This window comes from Quercus robur, chromosome 9 (assembly GCF_932294415.1).
Source record: "Quercus robur chromosome 9, dhQueRobu3.1, whole genome shotgun sequence".
NCBI classification, from domain to species: Eukaryota; Viridiplantae; Streptophyta; class Magnoliopsida; order Fagales; family Fagaceae; genus Quercus; species Quercus robur.
The window spans coordinates 51,701,822-51,716,539 of NC_065542.1; positions in this window are offsets into that span (position 1 = coordinate 51,701,822).

The window sequence follows — 14,718 nt, forward strand, 5'->3', positions numbered from 1 at the left end:
ATAGACCCAAAGTATGACAATTGTTTTGCTAAAAATACAAAATTAACAACCTTATATGTAGGAGAGAGACAACAATACAACTGAAAAAGAACAAGCATCTAGTGCTTTCCAAAAATCCACCTCAAAGCCATGAAAGTCACAAAAGGGTCATTTTAGATCTAGAAGAGAAAGCCCATCCTTGCAGTGCTAACACCAATGTTCAGAAGACAAGAGAAGAAAACCATTGGGTACTAGAGCTCTAGCCATGAGAATCGATCCAACTATTTTAGGGCGAATGGGCTTAGATCTGAAACCAGTCCATGGTAGATATGGACCCAAGGTACATAAGTGTAGATCTGGGCCATAAAGGGCCAGGACCTTTTAAGGTGAAATGTTTAATCTATTCTAAGAGGATCCTATTGTAGCATTGCAAGTTTCCAATTGTTTTTTTTTTTTTTTTTTTGATAAACAACATGTAACTAGATTTCATTTAAAGAAATAGAATTCAAACAAGTTACATCACGTTGAAGTTGATTAGCTATTATGGGTGGAGTATCCTCCACCCAAATATTACAATGATCCAACATTTTGGCATTCCTAGCCATGATATGAGCAGTAGTATTCCCACTCCTGCGAATGTGTGTTACTCTCCACGCCGTAAAGCATTTCAGCCCCTCTTTAACCCCTTCAATTACTTTCTGGATGGAATTTTGTAGCAAACTTTGATCACCAAGGGCCTTCACCACCAACTCCGAGTCACATTCCAAGATGATCTCTTTCAGCCCCAAATCCCAAGCAAGTAACATTCCCTCCTCCACAGCTTTAGCTTCAGCTTCCAATGCACCCAAAGGCAGCCCAAGCTTCTTACTCATAGCCCCCATCAGTTGATCCCTCTCGTTCCTAATGACCACCCCAATCCCACAGCACCCCAAGTCTTCAAAAATAGCCCCATCCGTATTAACTTTAAACCATCCCCGATTGGGAGGGGTCCAAGGAGGTTTTGTAGGAATGGAAGGTCTTTCTTGGATCTGCTTAACCTCCTGAACTTCCTTCAGATATGCAGTTACCTCCCTCACAATTACATCATGTCTCTTGCTTTGTTCACCATGACATACCTTGTTCCTATTGTTCCACAGGCTCCAAGCTGTCACTGCAAACAGCTCCCAATTGATACCCGAATGTGTGTCATTGATTGCCCAAACTATATCGATGAAATCCCTTGGAGGGTTCTGAAAGTAAGGCAGCTTAAGCTTTGTGTTGCTCCATACTTCTTCAGCTGTTTTGCAACTCCACAAGGCACGACCCGAGGATTCACTTTGTTCACATATCTCACATCTGTCATCTCTCCCAATTCCCTTATCTTTCAACTTGAGCTTTGTGGGAAGGATGTTTTTACAACCCTCCAGAAAAAATGTTTTATTTTATTTAGGCAGTTCAGATGCCAAGTAAGCTTCCATATTGCCTTCATACCCATGTTGTTTGAGCTACTCCCCCCATCAGACCTGCACTTTCCTTCTTTCAACCATTTTTGAGCTACCTTGTATGCACTTTTAACGATGAATTTTCCGTTTGAAGTCCACGCCCAGATTATGGAGTCTTCTAGCAACCTAAAACTGATTGGGATGCCCAAGACCGCCTCTGCCTCATGGGGAAGAAACATGGATCTCACCTTTGCCACATCCCAACACCTTCTCACTGCATCCAGGAGGCTTGAGACCCTATCCTCATCCTGTTGATCAGCGTGTGGGCTGATTGCTTTGAAGGATTCCAGCTTTGGTATCCACCTGTCCTTCCAAATGCGAACACTTGCTCCATTTCCAATGCACCATCTAGAACCCCTGTCTATGACCTGTTTTGCTGCCACTATGCTTCTCCACGCATAGGAGGGTCTTTGCCCCAATTGAGCCTCTTCAAAGGAACTATCTATGAAGTATTTTGCCTTAAATACTCTGTGAACCAAGGAGTGTGGATTTCGCTTAATTCTCCACCCTTGTTTAGCAAGGAGTGCTAGGTTGAAAGCTTTAAGATCCCTAAAACCCATCCCACCCTCTGATTTGGGAGTGCACATTTTCTCCCAAGAGACCCAGGCCAACTTCTTCTCCTTATCCTTTTACCCCCACCAGAATCTGCTCATCATAGAATTCAGCTCCGTACACAAAAAATCCGAAATTTTGAAGCAACTCATTGTATAAGTAGGCGTAGCTTGAGCTACTGCCTTGATGAGTATTTCTCTGCCCGCATGAGAGAGGAGTCTACCCTTCCATCCCGATATTTTCCTTCCTACTTGGTCTTTGATGCGATTAAAAGCCTTTCTTTTGCTCTTCCCCATAAGTGGAGGCAAACCTAGGTACTTTTCATGGTGCTGGACGATTTGTGCTCCAAACTTCTCTTTAATTTGCTCCTGGACCTCCCTGTTGGTATTCTTGCTAAAGAAAAGGGAAGTTTTTGCTTTATTGAGCTTTTGCCCCGAGTCTCCTTCGTAGTCTTCTAACACCTTAATGACCCTATCACATTCTTCAACTATGGCCCTACAGAAAACAATATTGTCATCGACAAACAGTAAATGTGATATCCTCGGTGCCCCCCTCCTAACCGCAACCCCTTTTATGTGACCCACTCTTTCTTCCCTCTTCAACATGGCAGACAATCCTTCAGCACACAATAAGAACAGGTATGGAGATATTGGGTCCCCTTGGTGCAAGCCCCTTGTTGGAATAATCTTTCCCTTTGGCTCGCCATTTATCAATACAGAGTAAGACACTGTGGTCACACACATCATTATGAGCGAGATCCACTTCTCATGGAACCCCATTTTCCTCATCATAGCCTCTAGATACACCCATTCCACTCTATCGTAGGCCTTGCTCATATCGAGCTTTATAGCCATTAATGCTTCCTTTCCCTTTTTCCTTTGATCGATACAATGCATTGTTTCAAAAGCCACAAGTACATTGTCCGTTATCAACCTCCCAGGTACGAAAGCACTCTGAGATTCATCAATCACCGCTACCAAAATTCTTTTCAGTCTATTAGCAAGGATTTTGGACATTATCTTGTATATGACATTACATAGGCTTATGGGTCGGAACTCTGTAATTTTCTAAGGGGACTTCACTTTTTGGATAAGGCATATATATGTGTCATTTATTCCACAAGGCATAATTCCAGAGTTTAGAGCATTCAGAACACAGTTTATTACTTCTGAGCCAACAATATCCCAATAGTTTTTAAAGAAGATAGGGGACATACCATCTGGGCCGGGGGATTTAGTGGGATGCATTTGCTTAAGTGCACTTCAAACTTCCTCTGCCCTGAAGCCAGCAATCAGCTCCGCGTTCATGTCTGTGGACACCCGGTTAGATATTGCACTTAGGCTAGCTTCAAAACTGGTTGGCTGGTCTTACCTTTAAATTGAGGTAAAGTAGTCCATGATAATCCCTTCAACTCCCTCCTTATCTTCGTTCCACACTCCATTCAGGTCCTACAACCCCACAATACTATTTTTCCTCCTCCTTTGGTTAGCCGTAGCATGGAGAAAACGAGTGTTTCGATCACCCCATTTTATCCATAGAGCCCTAGACCTTTGATTCCACATGATTTCCTCCCTAATCAAGCTTTCATTAATCTCCTTCTTAACCCTTTGAATCTCTTTTGCTTCCTCATGTAGGCTCTCCCGAGCTTCTAAATGTTGGAGTCTTTCTTTCTTTTGTCTCAGTACTTGATGCACGTTCCCAAACACTTTCCAGTTCCATTTCTGAAGTTGGTTTTGGCAACTCCTGATTCTGTCTGTGACCTTATACTCTGGATCAATCCGCAACGGGTCCCATGCCGACTCCACAATCTCCCTACAACCTTCCTCCCTAGTCCACATTTCTTCAAAAAAGAAACCCTTCTTTGCTGGTTTATGGGGTTGTCTTCGTTTGATGGACAAAGCTAAGAGGCAGTGATCCGAGATGGATAATGACACATGCTGCACTCTAGCTTGAGGGAAGATTCTCATCCACGCCTCATTTGCCACCATTCTGTTGAGTCTGAGCTTAGTACGTTGGTCTCCAAAGCGCCCATTACACAAAGTATAGTGTTGTCCAAAATATCCCAAATCATGAAGCTCACATCTGCTCAAACATTCCCTAAAATCCTCCATTTGTTTTGCATCTCTGTCCAAACCACCAATTTTCTCACCTGGGTGTAGAATTTCATTAAAATCTCCGAACACTACCCACGGCATCGTGCATTGCTCTTTCAGAACTGCCAACAACTGCCAAGAGATAAACCTTTTTCTGGCATCAAGTTGCCCTTAGAAACTGGTAGCTCGCCATGGTGTTGATACCGATTCCCCATTCACAACCACATCAATGTGTGAATTGGAGCAACCTTTGAAACAAATTTCTGTACCTTCCTTCCACATTAGTGCTAAACCTCCGCTTCTCCCGTCGCTGGGTACCGTGATACCTTGAGTATACCCAATTTTGTTTCGAACACCTTTCAATCTGCTCTCCCTTGCTTTTGTTTCTGCAAGGAAGACCATCAATGGATCTCTCGCTTTCACCTCGTCAGTGAGGGTCCGAACTACCAAGGAAGATCCAAGACCTCGGCAGTTCCAAGCAAAGATCGTCATTTGGCTTGGCGGTGCTGCGCTGCAGCCACCGCCACTCCGCCATCCTTTGGCGTGTTTTCATCAAGGGTTTGGTTGCTCTGTTTTCCCCCTTTCCTTCGTTTTTGGTTGTTAACATTAGAATCCAGCTCTTGCAGCGGGATAGGGCCTGCTCTCTTCAACTGGGTTGGGCTTTTTTCTTCAGGGCTGGAGTTTGCTTTAGCTTCACAAGAAAGTCTTTTCCAGTGCCTACTTTGTGGGCCTAAAGGTTCAGCAGTCCATCCATTAAACGTGTCATAGCTCATAGCTATTGGGCCCGGTTCAGCACTCGGTGAAAATGGGCCATCCTTCACATTGTTGGTTTCATGGCTTGGCGCCATAACAATTTTAAATATTGGCGTTTCCTTGTGATCCGTTGCTGTCTCCCATAACATCTTTTCTGTTAACCCAACCTGGCTCTTGCCTTGGTCCAAGACTTTTTCACCCAAATTAGCTTCCTTCTCCACTTGCTTTCTCACCAACTCCCTGACCAAACCATTTTCATGCAAGCTTTCTGGCTGCTGTTTCGAAGCATCTGCACCAGTTTCACGCCGTGTCAGCGGACACTTCTCTATGGTCGTCAGGTTTGGCACGTGTTCCTTCCCATCGTTCTTTGTGCTCCCACGTGCCTGAAGCAACTCCGGCCCCTTCTCCGCCACCACACCGGTTTCCCAACGTCTGGTTCCTCCACCTTTCTCCATACCATAATAGTTTGAGTCGTGGCCGCTACGCTGTAAAATTTCTCCTCTTAGCCAAGCCCCATATTGTAGTTCTTCATTTCCGCCCACAGCATTGCGTTCTCCAGGTTCTGAGCAGTCCTTTAGAGCGTGATTAAGTAAGCCACACCTATAGCAGAAGTTAGGCAGCCTCTCATACTTGAGCTGAACCCATCTGCCTGCCCCTCCTTCTATGGTTATCTTCTTCCCATAGGCCAATCTCTTTGTCACATCGATGCGCACTCGCACGCGTAAACATCTTCCCCAATGGACTCCGGATTCTGAAACATCCACTTCCAGAACCTCACCCAGCTTGGAACCAATAGCCCGACCTATTTCCTTCGTCCTACATTTAAAGGAAGATTGAATATTTGAATCCAGAAAGGAGCCCATTTAATCTCTATTTCCTTCGGAGTTAGCTCCCCATCAAACTCCTGTATAAGAACCAGCTGTTTTTCATAGCTCCACGGGCACATATCAAGGACTTTCTCCTTGTCTTTTCCATCACTAAATTCCACCAGAAATAGGTCTTCCTCTACCTCAAAAATTTGGACCCCTTTATTTGGTTTCCACAACATCCTCATATTCTTTCTCAAAGCATCTAAATTTATGCTTTTATGGCCATAATCTTCATCAATGCGCAATTCTTTCCTACTTCCTTTGCCGTTTTTGTGCTATTGCTATCAATCTCTATACCCTCATCTTCCTCCTCAGTGAAGGAAAGTTTCTTCCATAAGACTTCTAGTTCCTCTGCCATTGCCTTTCTCTTCCTCTCCTTTAAACAGACCGTGGCACTATGGGAGCCCTACACAAATACAACACCACCAGGCCTCACACAAAGGAGGTCACACAAACTCTTGCAAGAAACTGCAAGTTTCCAATCGTTGACAAGGAAGATGTGTTACGTTAATGGGTCTTTTGTGTACACCATAGTTTCATGGGCTCTTAAGAGCACTGGAAGCCTTATTTGAGTTTTGCATGAGCTAGTTTTAGTTTTATTTAGTTTTGCTTTTCATTTTTAGTAGTTTTCCACTTAACTTTGTTGATGTGTTTGTATTTACGAAGCAATAGTTGGTGCCAAAATATTTTGATCTAATCATGGATTTTAGTATGCCAACTACTGGTATTTTCAAATTTGACGATTTGGATATAATTTGATTAAAATTTTAGATACTTTGTTTATTTAGTTGCAAATAGAAATTTTTTTGGATTATAGGTTTAGTTTTACTCGTGTTAATATCAATCTTAGTCTTAGAATTATCATGTTGATCATGATTATAAATTTGTAATACGAGTTTGAGTCATGTCACAGATCTCCTTATCTGTAATTACATTCTCGGACTTTGGAATTGGTGCTAGCATATATTCCACTTCGAGGCCCATAGTCCAGCCAAGAATCTTTTCACTCTTGGCCAGTCTAGACAAGGTTGAAGCCCAGCTCGGTTAAGGAGTTTTCTCAAACCAAAGTTGATTTAGAGTACTGTCATCAAAGAGGGCCTTTATTATTGCCGAAGGAAATACGAAAGTTATGGATCGTATACTTAACAAGCCCATATAGCTCAATCTTATATTCTACTGGCCTAAGAGGGCCAAAATGGCCATATACCACCTTTTTTGGAAATTTTTAGCAAAAAAACACTGTTTCGAAAATAAATGGCAAACTACCACTTTTTCCAGAACTCGAGTTTCAGAAACTCGAGTTCCTTATTAGTTCTGCCACCGTGGCACTGTTGAGTTGGATTTGTGCGATTAAAAAAAATTATGTGGTACTCGAGCTTGGTAAACTCGAGTACCATTTACACAATACTCGAGTATACCAAGCTCGAGATTTACACAATACTCGAGTATACCAAGCTCGAGTACCTTTTATAAATAAAATGCAAAAAAAAAAAAAAAAAAAAAAATTACACAGTACTCGAGTTTGGTAAACTCGAGTACTGTGTAATTTTTTTTTTTTTTGTTTTTTTTGTTTGGGGATAAACAACAAATAAACATAAAGATAAAAATAAGTAGCTTTTTTTTTATGTTTTTATTTATTTAAATAGAAGCATTGTAAAATATAGAGATTTTAATTTCGAAATATGAATTTAATTTCTACATTAATTAAAATTGTTCATTGTTTTCTCATAAAAATTGTTCACTGTTTTCTGTATAAACAATTTCTATGATTTTGCATAAAATTATTTTCTGTTCAGCATTATTTAAGAAATTGTACGCTCTCTTTTTTGCATAAATTATTTTTTGTTCACTATTTAAAAAATTGTTCACTGTTCTCTCATAAAACACCTAGTGAAATCGTGATTTCTAAATTTAAACGCCAAATCTGAATGCTTTTTCATGTTTAAATTTCACAATAATCGAATATATTTTTTTGAATTGATAAAATCTGTTTCTACATTAATAAAATTTTCCCTCTGCACATCATATTTACTGTATATTCAAATCTGCTTATTGCATTCATAAAATCTGTTTTCTGCATTAAGTAAAACTGTTCACTGTTTTCTCATAAAAATTGTTTACTGCTTTCTGCATAAACTATTTCTAGCATTTTAAATAAATTTTTTTCTGTTCAGCATTATTTAAAAAATTGTTCACTCTCTTTTCTGCGTAAATTATTCTCTATTCACTATTTAAAAAATTGTTTGCTGTTTTCTCATAAAATACCTAGTGAAATCGTGTTTTCTAAATTTAAAAGCCAAATCTGAATGCTTTTTCATGTTTAAATTTCACAATAATCGAATTTGTTTTTCTGCATTGATAAAATCTGTTTTTACGTTAATAAAATTTGCTCTCTACACATCATGTTTACTGTATTTTTGAAGCTGCTTACTGCATTCATAAAATCTGTTTTTTGCATTAATTAAAACTGTTCACTGTTTTAACATAAAAATTGTTCACTCTTTTCTGCATAAATTGTTTTTAGCATTGGCGCAGTTATTGCACTTATATGGTTTTTGTGTTTTTTTAAAATATGTAACCATATGAATAATGGACAAACTCCATGAAAGAAAAATGAATGATTCGTACAAATCACCTAATGGTAAATGCCTCAAAAAATTTGAATTTGTAAAAAAGTTCGAATTAGTTGAATGTAGAACTGTTCACTGAGTAAAACTATTTTCTGCATTAATTAAAACTGTTCATTGTTTTCTTATAAAAATTGTACACTATTTTCTGCATAAACTATTTCTAGCATTCTGCATAAAATTATTTTCTGTTCAGCATTATTTAAAAAATTGTTCACTCTCTTTTATGCGTAAATTATTCTCTGTTCATTGTTTAAAAAATTGTTCGCTGTTTTTCTATAAAACACCTAGTGAAATCGTATTTTCTAAATTTAAAAGCCAAATCTGAATGCTTTTTCATGTTTAAATTTCACAATAATCGAATTTTTTTTTCTGCATTGATAAAATCTGTTTCTACGTCAATAAAATTTGCTCTCTACATATCATGTTTATTGTATTTTTGAAGCTGCTTACCGCATTCATAAAATCTGTTTTTTGCATTAATTAAAACTGTTCACTATTTTCTCATAAAAATTGTTCACTCTTTTCTTTTCTACGTTATTGCACTTATAAATTGTGTTTTCTTTTTTAAATATGTAACCATATGAATAATGGACAAACTCCATGAAAGAAAAATGAATGATTCGTATAAATCACCTAATGGTAAATGCCTCGAAAAATTCGAATTTGTGAAAAAGTTCGAATTTGTTGAATGTAGAAATGTTCACTAAGTAAAACTATTTTCTGCATTAAGTAAAACTGTTCACTGTTTTCTCATAAAAATTGTTCACTGTTTTCTGCATAAACTATTTCTAGCATTCCGCATAAAATTATTTTCTGTTCAGCATTATTTAAAAAATTGTTCACTGTCTTTTCTGGGTAAATTATTCTCTGTTCACTGTTTAAAAAATTGATCGCTGTTTTCTCATAAAACACCTAGTGAAATCGTGTTTTTTAAATTTAAAAGCCAAATCTGAATGCTTTTTCATGTTTGAATTTCACAATAATCGAATTTGTTTTTCTGCATGGATAAAATCTGTTTCTACGTTAATGAAATTTGCTCTCTACATATCATGTTTACTGTATATTCGAAGCTGCTTACTGCATTCATAAAATCTATTTTTTGCATTAAGCAAAATTGTTCACTGTTTTCTCATAAAAATTGTTTACTGTTTTCTGCATAAACTGTTTTTAGCATTGGCACAATTATTGTTGAAAACAGTGAACAATTTAAAACTATGTACTAATGTACTAATCATCTTGATTTGATGAAAATTTCAAAATTGTTGAACGTACAAAATCGTGAAATCTTAATGGAAAATCAAAATTGTTGAACGTACCAAATCGTGAAAATTCAATGGAAAATTGTGTACATTAGATGTACAAATATTTTGGACTTGTTGAAAAATTTGATTTCGTTGAAAGTACAAAATCATGAAAATTCAAGAGAAAATTGTGTACATTAGATGTACAGATCGTTCGAATTTGTAAAAAACTAAATTTAGATGTGCAGATCGTTCAAATTTGTTGATTGTATAAAATCTTGAAAGTACAGAATAAAATTGTGTAAATTAGATTTCAAATTTTTCAACAAATTCAGATGATCAGTACATTAGTACACATTTTTCCATTTAATTTTCACGATTTTGTACATTTAACGAATTCAAACTTTTCAACAAATTCAGACTATCAGTACATCTAATTTACACAATTTTATTTTGTACTTTCAAGATTTTATACAATTAACAAATTCGAACAATCTGTACATCTAAATTTTGTTTTTTTACAAATTCGAATGATCTGTACATCTAATGTATACAATTTTCTCTTGAATTTTCACGATTTTGTACTTTCAACGAAATCAAATTTCTCAACAAGTCCAGAATATTTGTACATCTAATGTACACAACTTTCCATTGAATTTTCACGATTTGGTACGTTCAACAATTTCGATTTTCCATTAAGATTTCATGATTTTGTACGTTCAACAGTTTTAAAATTTTCATTAAATCAAGATGATTAGTACATTAGTACACAATTTTAAATTGAATTTTCACGAATTTGTACATTTGACGACTTCAATTTTGGAAACAAATTTGGATGATCTGTACATCTAATGTAATTAATTTTCCATTAAGTTTACTCAATTTGTTATATTCTTCAATTTTCATTTGAATTTTCATGATTTTACACAATCAACGAATTCAAACTTTTCAACAAATTCGTACTATCTGTACATCTAATGTACACAATTTTTCCTTGAGTTTTCACAGTTTTGTACATTCAACGAATTCAAATTTTTAAACAAATACATACGATCTATACATCTAACGTACATACTTTTCCCTTGAATTTTCATTATTTTGTACTTTCAACGAAATCAAATTTCTCAACAAGTCTAGACTATCTGTACATTTTATGTACACCTTCACGATTTGGTATGTTCATTGATTTTCCATCGATTTTTCTAGACTTTCTACATTCAACTAATTTGAACTTTTTTACAAATTCGAATTTTTCGAGGCATTTACCATTAGGTGATTTATACGAATCATTCATTTTTCTTTCATGGAGTTTGTCCATTATTTATATGGTTACATATTTAAAAAAAAAAAAAAAAAAAAACACAAAAACCATATAAGTGCAATAACTGCGCCAATGCTAAAAACAATTTATGCAGAAAAGAGTGAACAATTTTTATGAGAAAATAGTGAACAGTTTTAATTAATGCAAAAAACAGATTTTCTGAATGCGGTAAGCAACTTCGAAAATACAGAAAACATGATGTGTAGAGAGCAAATTTCATTAACGTAGAAACAGATTTTATTAATGCAGAAAAACAAATTCAATTATTGTGAAATTTAAACATGAAAAAGCATTCAGATTTGGCTTTTAAATTTAGAAAACACGATTTCACTAGGTGTTTTATGGGAAAACAGCGAACAATTTTTTAAACAGTGAACATAGAATAATTTACGTAGAAAAGAGAGTGAACAATTTTTTAAATAATGCTGAATAGAAAATAATTTTATGTAGAATGCTAGAAATAGTCTATGCAGAAAACAATGAACAATTTTTATGCGAAAACAGTAAACAGTTTTACTTAATGCAGAAAATAGTTTTACTTAGTGAACAGTTCAACATTCAACTAATTAGAACTTTTTTACAAATTTGAATTTTTCGAGGCATTTACCATTAGGTGATTTATACAAATCATTCATTTTTCTTTCATGGAGTTTGTCCATTATACATATGGTTACATATTTAAAAAAAAAAAAACACAAAAACCATATAAGTGCAATAACTGTGCCAATGCTAAAAACAATTTATGCAGAAAAGAGTGAACAATTTTTATGAGAAAATAGTGAACAGTTTTAATTAATGCAAAAAACAGATTTTATGAATGTGGTAAGCAGCTTCGAAAATACAGAAAACATGATGTATAGAGAGCAAATTTTATTAACGTAGAAACAGATTTTATCAATGCAGAAAAACAAATTCAATTATTGTGAAATTTAAACATGAAAAAGCATTCAGATTTGACTTTTAAATTTAGAAAACACGATTTCACTAGGTGTTTTATGGGAAAACAGCGAACAATTTTTTAAACAGTGAACAGAGAATAATTTACACAGAAAAGAGAGTGAACAATTTTTTAAATAATGCTGAACAGAAAATAATTTTATGCAGTATGCTAGAAATAGTTTATGCAGAAAACAGTGAACAATTTTTATGAGAAAACAGTAAACAGTTTTACTTAATGCAGAAAATAGTTTTACTTAGTGAACAGTTCTACATTCAACTAATTCGAACTTTTTTGCAAATTTGAATTTTTCGAGGCATTTACCATTAGGTGATTTATACAAATCATTAATGTTTCTTTCATGGAGTTTGTCCATTATTCATATGGTTACATATTTAAAAAAAAAAAAACACAAAAACCATATAAGTGCAATAATTGCGCCAATGCTAAAAACAATTTATGCAGAAAAGAGTGAACAATTTTTATGAGAAAACAGTGAACAATTTTAATTAATACAAAAAACAGATTTTATGAATGCCGTAAGCAGCTTTGAAAATACAGTAAACATGATGTGTAGAGAGCAAATTTTATTAACGTAGAAACAGATTTTATCAATGCAGAAAAACAAATTCGATTATTGTGAAATTTAAACATGAAAAAGCATTCAGATTTGACTTTTAAATTTAGAAAACACGATTTCACTAGGTGTTTTATGAGAAAACAACGAACAATTTTTTAAACAGTGAACAGAGAATAATTTACGCAGAAAAGAGAGTGAACAATTTTTTAAATAATGTTGAACATAAAATAATTTTATGCAGAATGCTTGAAATAGTTTATGCAGAGAACAGTTAACAATTTTTATGAGAAAACAGTGAATAGTGTTACTTAATGCAGAAAACAGATTTTATGAATGCAGTAAGCAGATTTGAATATACAGTAAATATGATGTGCAGAGGGAAAATTTTATTAATGTAGAAACAGATTTTATCAATGCAGAAAAATATATTCGATTATTGTGAAATTCAAACATGGAAAAGCATTCAGATTTGGCGTTTAAATTTAGAAAACACGATTTCACTAGGTGTTTTATGAGAAAAGAGTGAACAATTTTTTAAATAGTGAACAGAAAATAATTTATGCAAAAAAGAGAGCGAACAATTTCTTAAATAATGCTGAACAGAAAATAATTTTATGCAAAATCGTAGAAATTGTTTATACAGAAAATAGTGAACAATTTTGATGAGAAAACAATGAACAATTTTAATTAATGTAGAAATTAAATTCATATTTCGAAATTAAAATCTCTATATTTTACAATGCTTCTATTTAAATAAATAAAAACATAAAAAGCTACTTATTTTTATCTTTATGTTTATTTGTTGTTTATCCCCAAAAAAAAAAAAAAAATTTACACAGTGCTCGAGTTTACCAAACTCGAGTATTGTGTAAATTTTTTTTTTTTTTTTTTGCATTTTATTTATAAAAGGTACTCGAGCTTGGTGTACTCGAGTATTGTGTAAATGGTACTTGAGTTTACCAAGCTTGAGTACCACATAAGTTTTTTTAATCACACAAATCCAACTTAGCAGTGCCACGGTGGCAGAACTGATGAGGAACTCGAGTTTCTGAAACTCGAGTTTTGGAAAAAGTGGTAGTTTGCCATTTATTTCCGAAACAGTGTTTTTTTGCTAAAAATTTCCAAAAAAGGTGGTATATGGCCATTTTGGCCGGCCTAAGAGGCCATTATATCCCACGGGTCACACAGTTAGTACTTTCAAAAAACAGAATGGCAAATAGATATGACTGTGACCGTACCCTCCTAGTCAATCTCTCCATTTCTCCGACCTATGGTCATATTTCTACCTTTAGATTTGTTATCTGGGATAATAAAAAATCTCAGTTCCCTTGCGTGTATATAGGCCTCCTTAATGTTAAGCTTTGTCTTTTGTTTTGAGGGAGTTTTAAGTAGAGATGGCAATAAAATGGAACAGGTCGAAGGATGAGGTCTTCACCTTTGCCCCACGTAGTTTTGTTTTGTCCTATTCCTGCCCTATCCCGTATGATGGAAAAAAATTTCTTACCTCATCCTTGCCCCTTAAGGCCCTGTGAAGTCCCGTCCCATCCCATAAAACTCTACAATTTGTTAATTTGCCCCACAACCTTTACATTTTTTTTTAAATTAAACCTGTTTCATTAATAAAAACATGCTTGAAATTACAACTAAATTTATCCATCAAATCAAGTTAATTTTTAGAAAAAACTAAATAATATTATCCAAGCGTTTAACAAGATAATATCACAACAAAAACTAAAGTTTCATAGTATAACAAATAACAAAATAGAGGCAAAGAGCCACGTTAGGTAAAATAAAATAAGCTAATATTGATATGTTTATTTAAATAGTAGGGTTTTAAGGTATGAAAAATTTACAATTATAACTTTTATCAATGCGAGGCAGGGCGGGGAAGGGTGGGTTTTAAAAAGTCTAAACCTATCCCAGCTTCGCCTCATGGTGTGGGGCTAAAATCTCGCCCCATCCCCACCCTATCACCTTTACGGGGTGGGAAAAATCCGCGTGGGGTGAAGTAGGGTTGGGCAGGATTGCCATCCATATTTTTAAGTGAAATGATATATGTGAGACTTTTTGGAGAGAATTTTTATTTTTTAGGTGTTTTTAGCTATGAGTAGTGAAGGTTGGTGATGTAAGTGTGATTGGGGTTATTTTTTTCTTGATTCTTGATGCTTGATACTTAGTTGTTGGTTTTTAAATACTGCATAGTTCATGGTTTATAGAAATGAACTTTACCATTACATTTAAAAAAATTTCATCACTTTCAAATATAATTTGTGTTAGACTAG